At 38.1% G+C, this 11,446-nt stretch overlaps 1 long non-coding RNA gene across 1 annotated transcript; it reads left to right on the top strand.

Moving 5' to 3' along the window:
• Positions 1–3,772: 3,772 nt before the first annotated feature.
• On the top strand, positions 3,773–7,445 carry LOC146487314 (uncharacterized). Its single transcript, XR_014857464.1, has 3 exons — positions 3,773–3,828; positions 3,933–3,996; positions 4,895–7,445. It is a non-coding gene; the product is annotated as an uncharacterized LOC146487314 (long non-coding RNA).
• Positions 7,446–11,446: the final 4,001 nt, after the last annotated feature.

Here is an 11,446-nt window from a genome sequence, read left to right as displayed (position 1 = left end):
TGGTCAGTCAGTGTAAATATCGTGTGACACTTGTGGTTGAATATTTTAGAAATTTGCTTTCATACCACGAGTTGGGTGGCAAGAGTTGCCATACATTATTTGCAAATTTTTCATACTCATAACGTTCGAATTCCTTTATAGAAATACTGTTTAAGCTACCACGCACCAATTTTCCGAAAATACTAGGTTTGCCAAGCTCTTGCAATTTATGAAGATCATTTGTCTGTCAGTAGCTAGTTTTGGTCTTATTCTAATGTATGCTAAGCAGGCGAAACATTTAAGCAAACATCTCCTATTTCAGAGTGGTTATCGTACGAGAGATAACTTGGCTTAAGATACGCGGTTGTTTTATCAGTGCACGGTGATAACGAGAGGATACGCTTGGTGATGCACCTCAAATATCTTTTATATGTTAGTAAGAATCTGTTGTTTATCTAACTTCTCAGATCACTGATAAATGATATTAACGTTTCGTACGAAGGATTCAGTCTAATTTAAGACTTTAGTTAATATGTCAATATGAATGATAGTTTTTTTTTATGACAGCAATAAATATACCACGCATTCAAGAAATGAATTTAATTTTACTTTACTGCTAAATTGTACAAATTATGATGCAAGTTATAATGCCAAGTTGGAAAAATATTGAACCTGTGTAGGACTGCTCACTCCTTAGTAATTCCATGTCCCCAGCCGAGGCTAATTAGCCTTTACTATATCATAGTGCAGAAGATGGCGTGTAGATACAGGATGTTAATACTTATTTCGCTCAAGGTACGCTGTGCTCAAGTACCTTGGTGTATCCGTGATTCCCCCATGGCCACCTCACAGAATCTCGAGTCTTCAAGGCTGGTGTCGTGCGATCAGTTCTTTGCCTACTAACCGAATAAGTGCGTCGTTTGCGCATATTTCAAATTTTGATTTGAACAGCCGGGTTCCAGATAGATCAGCATGAACTATTCAAAACGGCAGTGTTTTTGTGACCAGAAATCACCAAATCAAAAAGCTAAGGAAGCTGATATTTCAACGAAGACCCGGAAATGGAAACCTTGGGCACAAATTGCCGCAGAAACGAACAACAATTGTCCTCGACTTCAATTAAAAAAAAAATGAAAGTAATATTTTTGAGAAAAATTATACGCTTGTGATGGACATGAACTCAAAATAACAACCCCAAAATATGACTATTGAGGCTTTATTCCACCAAATTAAGAAAAAGCTTTGAACTTTTGAGACCAAACTTTTAAGCTTAAAAATTTAAAAAGCCAGCCTTGGAACAGCTGCAACGGAAGTTTTATAGGAAACTTCGACCATCGATTGACAGGATAATATCAGCGGGTGTTCATTTTAGCATATGGACAAATAATAATAATAATAATGATAATAATAATAATAATAATAATAATAATAATAATAATAATAATAATAGTGAAATAACATGAAATAACAATGAAATAAAAACTAAGCATTGAAGAAACTGTAAGAGAGATCTTTGCTGACGTCATTGATCACATTTTGCCTCATTTGCATATATCAAACAACCAGCTCCGAACAAATGGACACTCTAAACTAAAAGAACATGTCACTCTTGGTATTCGGTTTAAATATTGACGAGACTGAGAAATTTGACTTGATAACACAAATTTACATCGTGAATGACTTGGTGGCAAGAGTTGCCATACATTTTTTGCCAATTTTTGATCCTCACGACGTTCGTTTATCAAAATACTGTCTAACCTGCCACGCACAAATGTTCTGAAAATGCTCCTTTTGCCAAGCACTTTTAATCTATGAAGGCTATTTACCTGCCATTAGCTAGTTTTGTCTTTTATGCTAATTATAATGTTGAAATATTGAGGCGAAGCATTAGCTGAAATATCCGCTATATATCACAAACTTCATAGCCTGTTTCCTTTAATAACATAACGACATAAAAAAAAGATCAGTTTTTTTTCTTTATATTTAATGTCGTTATGTCACATGTCAACCAGGTTTCGTGTAAGTGGTTGACAAGTATCTTTTTACGCAGACAGGTAAGTGATTAAAACAGGAAACTATTATTACCGGCTTACATTGTTCACAGCAGGTATCCTGCTAAATTACCCTTTACTCAGTTTTTCTTTTTCGAGTTAAATTTTGAAAGCGCTTTTTTCCGCCTGATGTCCGAACAAGAATCACCACTGCTCAGCAACCTTCACTCAGGTAAGCTATTTAAGCTAAGGGAACTCAGAAAACTCGATAAGGAACACCAAGTCAGCTGTCTGTTTTTTAAGATGTTGCGAACACTAAAGTGTTGTTAAGATACGACGGTGCTACCAGAATAAGACCTGCTTGCACATGAGCTTGCTAGTTTTTCTTAATAACGAGTAAGAATGCAACAGCCTTTTTTTTATTCTCTTGTGTAGTTCAGGATTTGGCTAATCAATAACAGGCAAAACAGCTGTGGAAACTAAAATCTTTATAAGGAAAAATTTGTATCTCGACAAGATTGCTAGAGTAAACAAGTAGCATTTTTGCGTCTTTCCAGGTTATTATATAACGTTATATATATTCTGGAGTGCAAAAGGGCAACAAAATTTGTCAAATTTGTTGGTTTCCTTGAGAATCTCCCTGTCCAAAACGAGGGCGTTTTATTTTCATAGGACTTTTTAGGAAAGCCCAGGACACTTGCTAACTGGATAAGTTAGTAAGTTAGCGCAACATGTTAGCACAGCATGTTTGTTCATAAATGTTTGCTCATGTTTACCAACCATGTTTGTTCATACTTCGGAACTTTTACACCGGGAATCAGGTTAATTAGCTCGCGGAGCTGACGGGATGTTTGCCGAAGATTGTTCCGAAGTCCGTTTTGTTTTTCTGACCTCCCGATTCCGTCGCTAGTAATGTTATCTTTCTGCGCCATGAGAAGTCGACTTACTCTAGGCGGAGGCTAATTTTCGTGGCTTACATCGCTCAAGGCTTCTCCGCCGCAATAAAATATACCAGCCCGCGTGGACAATACGGCCAGCAACCAGGGTAAGGCTAAACCGGATAGCTCTTTTGCCGTCATCAAAAACATATCGGATAGGGCTACCGTTCACACACAAAACGTCGATTTCGTATCGATTTTTGTGCCGGAGCGATGCTGCGTTGCTTCGGTCTTCAAAGTGAATCGTCACAAATCGGATAGGTTTTCGTAACACTTTCTTGAGTTGTGTGAAGAGAAAATCGAAGCGAAACGGAAGTCAATAACGAGGAGCGAGGATTGAATTCCAGGAGAATTATATGGCGGCGGCAATGGTTCTGCTGTGTTTGTTCTGTTCGCGTAAAATGCAATACAGCATAGCGTAGACATAGCCTTAATGTTAAACTACCACACAGAAAAATATGGTGACTGTTACATTTACCCAAAATCCCTAGCGTATGAAAAACCTAAAAGCACAAATTAAAACACGCAGAAAAGTTCTATAAATTTAAAACCTAGCATACACAATGTTCTTGGTAGATGGAGGATTCTCACAAAAAAATATGGCTTCCTTTGTGCCTACTGGCTGTGTTAGGTTCCCAAGGCATTCCCAAGGCAGCCGCCATCTTGGATTTAACGGTCTTCTTTATCATCCAACTTTATTTTCGTTCATGTTATATCCTTAGTAGATATGAAAACAATCAATTGTCTAGTAACAAAAATGCATCAATTAGAAGACCATAAACCGAAGCATGAAGCTTTTTTCTGTCAACTTAAAAAATATGTAATATTGAATTTATCATACATTTCTCGTTGCAGGGGAAAGTATTTTTTTCAGAGTTATTACCAGCACTGACGGGTCAGATTTGTTGTTTCCCGGTAAGGTATGTACTGAAAAATTGTTGTTTTGAAACGTTTCAATAACAAAATATTTTATGACATAGAAGCAAAATGTAATTTAGTTCTTATTTAAATTTGTTTGTCACAGGTCTTATTGTACTGAAGAACAGCAACTCCCACAGTCGATTCATACAGCAGCTCCTGAAAAAATAGTGAGTACCTACTAAAGGTGAACTGAATTCATGTTACAAAATGGACAAAAAGATAGCTTGTTATAGAAATCCCTAAACGGAAACAAGAACTAATTGACACTTTTTCTTGTAAACGATGAAAGTGTACCGTGATTACTGTAACATTGAGTGCAATCAGTGATCGGTAGCTAAGGACTGTTTTTCGCTGGTGAAGAAAGCATAAGTTTCGATGTCACCACTGAGAAACGAGTGCGCAAGTTGGACAAGAAAAATGTTTTGCTCCTTTTCTTCGGACTTGTTCTTAAAAGAGTTTATATGGAATCTTATGTGCGTGCGTTTACTGTATCGCTGGCGAAGCCGGGCCTGACACACTGGCAAGACTTCCATCTATTTTCTTTGCTTTTTTTTTTTTTTTAATTATAGTCCTGTACTATTTCAGTGCAATTGATAACCAGGTTCTACAGCAGGAAATCAGGTTGCCAGGGATAGTGGATGCTACCTGGCTTAGTAACACTGGTTCAGTTTCCATTTACAAGTTTATAAATATATAAACACTCTTACTAAACAGAACTAGACCGACAAAGAAAAAATTCACCTTGATTCGATGAACAATGATGATTTTATTTAAGTGTCGAGGTATTTCAGTACTGAGTACTGTAGTGCTAATTAGGGACTCTATAAATCAGTGAAATAAATACACAAACTGAACATAACGTTGATTATTTAAAAACCCCAACTGGTAGGAAGCAAATCAGTTGGCTGTTTACAAAGCGTGGCCTTGGATATGAAAAGTGAGTTAGCGTGAAACAAATCTAAGTGGTCAGAGCGGGACTCGAACCCTGGGCCTCCGGATTCAATGTCAGGAGCGCTAACCATTAGGCCGTGCTGTCTTCCTAAATTCCTTCGCTTTTTTTTTCAGAGAGATGGCTAATGCTTCCAATCAGCAAAACGGAACAGAAACTGAAACAAGTTTCCAGGAGCTCTCCTCATCCTGGCTTACAGTACTCATGGCTGAGTCTGTTGCTATAGTAACACTTAATCTCCTAACAGTTCTTGTTTTCATAAGAAACCGCAGTCTTCGTAAGCGCAGCATGTACCTAGTGATCAACCTGGCAGTTGCAGATATGTTGGTTGGAGGATATTCAGAAATTACACATTTTGTGTTTTCAGGAGAATCATGCTCCTTCTGGAATACCCAACAACTACCTTTTGTCAACCTTGCTTACGTTTACATGCCGCGCGCGTTTCTTGTAGCTTCTCTGACAAGCCTCGCTGCAATCTCGTTAGAACGAACGCATGCGACGTTTCGTCCTTTCAAACATCGTATTATTAAAACGTGGGTGTTTGTATTTATTATTACAATAATTTGGGTTACATCTGGGCTGTCACTATTTGCTATTCATGATCTAGTTAACTCCCCAGAAAGCTTTTACTTTACAGCTGGTTTATTCGTTGGTTTTGGTCTATCTGTTGTTTGCGTTTCTTATGCGTCCATTTTTGTCAAGATTTCTTGTGGGGCGCATCCTCAGCGCCATGGCGCAACGAGCAAAGAGAGGAAACTGACCAAGACATTGTTCATCGTGACTTTGGTATCTTTGCTGATGTGGCTCCCAATTGCGATATATTCTCTTCTGTTGGCCACTTTTCAATCCTTTCTTCCTTCGCGGTTGCTTCTTCATCTTTTTCAGGCTTTCATCGCTTTGTTTTTTGCAAACTCCCTTATCAATCCTATTTTATATGCAATCAGAATGCCAGACTTTAAAAGAGCTCTCATTTCACTCTTTCGACGTCGACAGCAAAGACAAGTTGAAATTATTCCCCTTGGTCTCTTGTGATTAATAAGGGCATTTGTTGCCCCGTAATTTTCTTACAGGCTAACTGTCTGGAAGCCTTAAATTGAAGTTGATTTCCTGGAGATACAAAATATAATGAAAAGGAGGGCAGTAGATAAAGAACTTGCCAAGTGAATTTCAAAACCTATTAAACAGGTCTATTGCATTTGGCAGTGTGTTTTGTCATTCAAGTTATATTCGTATTGCATTAGTGGACCACACTGTATGAGATCTTGACAAAAATAAAATTGTAATCTGGAGGAGTTATTTGTTTAGCATGCTAGAATGACATATCTGTCTTTTCAGTCAGTTTTGTATTGTTTATGCAAGCGTTAGAGACAGATCCTTCCCTCCCGGATTGGTAGGACTGTCTAATATAGATAGACAAGTTTAATGGCCATTCGATGTTACAATTTAGTTACACTAGTAATGTTGCAGAGCTGAATATGTTATTTCAGAAGGCCAGCGCGAAGGTCTTTGTAAGCTCTTTGATAGACGAGGGCAGAGTGGATACCAAAATCTAGAGCACGTTCCTGCGACAGGCGCAAGCGTGGTCTGGAGAGAAATGTGTTAACAAGAAAACGCCTAAAGTTAAAGTATTACATAATGGACTCATGTCTACGGATTCGTGTCTAAGTTTTGTAGCTAATTGAAGATTTTCAATAGTCAATTAGGAAGCTACTAGTTGACCTGGGGCCCGTTTCTCGAAAGTGCCGATAATTAACGGGCCCGGAAAGCTGTTGTTGTTTACATTCAAGATCGAGGTTTCAATAGTTTTGTGGATAATATGATAAAACTAGCTATCAGTTAACAAAACAAAATGGACTGGTTTGTTAGCTAGGATCTGCGCTTTTATTCTTTAGAGTTTGATTTGAATCTTTGATTTCGGGCTTGAAAAGTTACCGGGACTTTCAAGAAACGGGCCCATGGTCTTTTAGGTCAGTAACTATTCATTCAATTTTGTATCATATCTGCTTCATTCATTCTTATTAGAGCATTATTAGCCTGAGCGGACTAAAGCACAATCTCGTACCTGGAAGTCCCAGGCTCTTTGGTCAGCGGACTCTTGGTACGAGATTGACTAAAGTATAGCCTTATTCAGGTTTTACTTTTTTTTTACGTCATTTCTTATTTTCCAATAAGGCTGACCTGAAATATTAATAGAAGAAATAACGATAATTAAACACTGATAAACAAATTAAATTGCCTGAACACTGCTACTTTGGCTCTTAAAGAATAACTTTGTGTACTTTAAAACGTTTGTTAGATTAGATAACCGCACTTTTTCATCATGATTTTCATCTTTGCTTATAGATCCCAGCTGAACACAGCGCACATGTATTTACTACAAATGTGGTGCTGTCGAACGAAAACAGCATCATTATACCAATTCAACAGTTGACAACAAAATAATTAAGAAAACAATTTGTACTCTGCATTGATTCTCGTCCTTAAAGATGAGGAGGAAATTCAAATGATTCAGAAATTATAGGCACAACTCATGTCTATGTAAAGTCAAGTTATCACACATCATGTGATTGTCAAGCTTAGCTGTGTAAAAAACAGAGAATGATCATATGTTTCCTCAGGTATGATGTCTATAGCTTGTACCAGCTCTCTTTCGACCAACGATTCATTCGTAAAGAGAGAAGAGATCATCGTCGGTGAATAATTGTTAAGTTGAGGGGTGCAATTTTCATTTGAGCGTCGTTAAACGAAAACCAAAGTTATTACTTTGGCCAATCACAACAGACGCGAACAGCGCATTGAACCAATCGATATCAGAACATGGAGTAAATACATGTAACCGGCGCCAAGCGAGAAAACCGCGATTTGTTTGGCGCCAAAAAATCACAGACTGCGCAGTGAAGCAAGCCAAAGCATTAGCGAAATTACTTTCGACACTCAATTGAAAACCGCTTTCTAAGTCATCTTAAAGTTTTATAGTAGCTTTTACCTCAGCTAAATGTTAAAATGCATATAATTATAGCTAACATATTTATAGCAATTACATGTAAGATTTCTTTAGCACGCTCATTACACTTGTATTTATATTATATTTTATCTGATTTCTAGCAATTAAGACAGTAAGTCTCAATATAGATATTTGATGCTTTTATTTGTATCTCAGTTGATTTATATAGTAATTAATACTACTGTTGTACGTCAGTTTCAATACATAGTCAACGTTATTATCTCTATATTTGGTAGGTTTATATTCATCAATTAAGATTGAAGCTTCGTTACCTATTTCATAGTTATGAGTTATGATCGATATATATTTGATTCATGTCAATTACGGTTAGTCTATGTGCATGCACAACGCAGCTTCAATAAATAAAACTTAAACTCGTTGCCGATTAACCTTATTACCTTATGTTTCCTAACAGCTCTTTTTAACTTTCCGCGAGGCTTCACTAAACCACCGTATTCACCACACAATTTTTGCAAGCTTGCCAGGTTAACAATTTGGCTTAGTTTGATTAGAATGGGCGCATTTCCTCTGATTTGTTGAAAAAATCGGAGTCATCACTACATAAAGGTCGAAGTCCAATAAATAGGCCATTCCCGAGTTGCCGTGAGCTTCATTTTGAAACCGAGGCTAACTGCAAAGCTTTTTATATGAAAATTAGTTTTGTTTGCATATGAATGGAAACTAGTTTTCAAAATAGAAACTTTGCACTTATCCTCGCTTTTCATAATGAGGTTCAAAGCAACTTGTAAATGGCCTATTGGTCAATCTGATCAAGTTCTTCTTTGCTGGATGAAATTGTTGACAAGATCTCATTCAGGACAAGCAAAACAAAAAAAAAAACAAAGCAACAACAACAAAAACAACCCATGTAATTACCAATCAGCAAATGCCTGGCACTGCTCAAAATCTAACTAGCACTACTTCCATTACTCCAAAAAATTCATGCATTTATTTCAAACCTAACAACCCACGCCGACCTACCGTTCCCCTTGCAGCTGCCCTGCCGAGCTCGTTAGGCTCGATTTCTGCCGCTACCTCGCGTCTAGCTATCCTATCAGTTCAGGGGTGAGCGTGTGTTCATTTCCCGAACACGGGGGATACTCCTCGGAATTCTTGGGAGGGGTGTGCTGCCCGGTTCTCCTAATCCTGACCCAAAACATGCCACTTTCCACACCCGTTCTCAGACCTGGCCTCTAAAATCCATACCCATTTTCAGACCTGGCTTGTAGCGTAATTAGGCTGGGCACCAGTCCAGACGTCAAAAATTGGTAAAATTCACCCGAAGGATTCAGCTCGAATGATTTATATTGGATACTTCTCTTTCTCTACTATTTATTTGAAGCTGAAAAAACAAACACGTTTATACGCTCTCATGGTTCCCTTGAAAACCATACCCGATTTAAGACCATAATGATCAAAATCTATACCCGTTTTCAGACCAAAACGACTCAAAATTTATACTCTTTGGGGCGGCAGATGCCTACATAGCTTATATAGGGAAGAACCCTCCCCCCCTCCCCCCCGCGACAAAACTTTCTGCAACTTAAATTTTCAGCTAAAGAACCCGAACAGATCAAACAGTACAAAAATATTCCTTTCAAATGTAGAAAACGATCTGGGGACACAGACGGCATATTTTTACTATTTTGCTTAACCCTTTAAAAGTGATCACCATCAAGTTTCTCCTTGTAATATACATGCTTATTTAACCTCTGGGGTCATGAGAATTAAGGATATGTTCACCCAAAGTGAATGTTCTTGATATGTTAATAACTTCTCCCTAGTACTTTATAAGAAAAGTTTGGGGAGGGTAAAGGGCTAAGTTCTCGTTGGATGTTCCTGATTTTAAAAGATTCTTTACAGTGTCAATTATATCCTGACAAAAGTCGCTCTTTAAGTTGTCTCATCAGAAAAAACGAAGCCTTTTCTAATAATCAGCGAGGCTGAAAAGCAAGAGGAATACAACGTCTTTCGACATCTTTTCGTCAACTCAATGTAAAACCTGGTCGTCGAACTGGGAACTGGGAACCGATTTTAATGTTTTCACCTAATGAATTGACAGAAGGGTACGAACAGTAGTTTCTATCAAGTGATGCTTTCTTTGTGGTGTTTACAAATTAGCCTTTATCAATGAAGTGGCCGACGCAGGTACCATACCTGCCGTTGCAACTTAGGCTTTACCACATCTAAGGAACCGTAATAAGAAAATTATGGCCCCATCAACACCAATGTGTTTTCAAAAGTATCCGTTTTCATAGCGGCGAAAACAAAGCAAAATATTTTCATCCACACTAGCCTTTTTGTATCGTTTTGACCTGTCATCACTAAAACGCTCCAAAACGATGAAAACGACTGGGACCCGGGATTGCGCATGTGTTGACCATCCTCCATCTTGGATAGATGCTCCGATTTGGAAGGCGACGCATTTTATGTCACCGTTTACCAAAGTCTCCGTTTTTACCTGTCCACGCTAGAAACGAAGCCTTTTCAAAAAGATGCGTTTTCAAACGAATACGCATTAGTGTGGATGGGGCCTATGTCAGCCGAAAGGGAAATATCTATTTGAAAGACCTTATTTGCCCCATAGCTCAAATTTAACAACACTTAAGCAAAAGAGGACTTTTTCTGTATTTACATCGCGTACGCGTCATCTAGACACGAGGGGGGTTGGAAGAATTCGAGACAGTTATGCAAACCCGAGACGCAGTCGAGGGTTTGCATAACTTTCGAGAATTCTCCCAACTCCCCGAGTGTTTAGATGAGGCTATGTAAACACGGGAAAAAGTCCTCTATTGCTTTTATAAAATATTTCTAAAAAAATTGTTCGACAAATGAAGGGAAATTTTGTTTATTTATTTCCTGATTGAAATAGATGTTCTCAGTACACGCTCTAGACAATCAAATTGGCTACTAGCCAATGAAAACGCGCATCTGACAACACATGAACAAATCAAAATTTGTATTATAAAAGTCAAAATCAAGTTGAAATTTGTGGCAAGCGTCAGCGAGCCCCGTGTGGATGACGGCGATTTCAGCTTTGAATTCTCGTAAATCTTACAGAAAAAATACCGAACATTCGGTGAAAACTAGAAGAAATGTTCAAAATATACGATTCTGTAAGGAAAGAACTTCAAGATGAGGAGTTTATTTAAGCTGAAAATGAATGTCACTGTGCATGGTCGCTCTTGAAAGTTACGTGAACTTGCCCGATGTGGCAGCCTGAGATGGCTGAGAAGTCGAATCGCTCATCGTGCCTTGTGAAGTTTTGCTGAATCATAGCACAAGCAGCGGATCAGACTGTGAAGTTGTTGCTGGTAACAGTAATCCTAACAGTAGATTATTACGCTGAGAAAGTCTCAGAGAAAATACATTTTATACAAATTTGACAGCCAAAACACGGCAACCGGCCGTACAAAGTTTGATTTGAAACATTTATAGTCTGTAGCATATAGTTTTGAGTTTACGTGTACTTTTTTTGAAAAAAAAAATAAGGGCTTTTAGAGAATTTTATTGTGATACTCAGATGCAAAAATTACCTTGAAAAACGTTTACTGCGTATTTGTTGCATATTTTGTCGTCTTCACTTGAGCTCCCTCGACGAACTCGTCTAGCGAGGCAGGCAAAGCGCTGTGGTTCTTCTTTCTGTTGCTTTTTCCCCTCGGGC

This window comes from Pavona decussata, unplaced genomic scaffold (assembly GCF_977016875.1).
Source record: "Pavona decussata unplaced genomic scaffold, jaPavDecu1.1 SCAFFOLD_16, whole genome shotgun sequence".
NCBI classification, from domain to species: domain Eukaryota; kingdom Metazoa; phylum Cnidaria; class Anthozoa; order Scleractinia; family Agariciidae; genus Pavona; species Pavona decussata.
The sequence above is the reverse complement of the archived record's forward strand: the minus strand, read 5'-3'. Positions and strand labels throughout refer to the sequence as shown.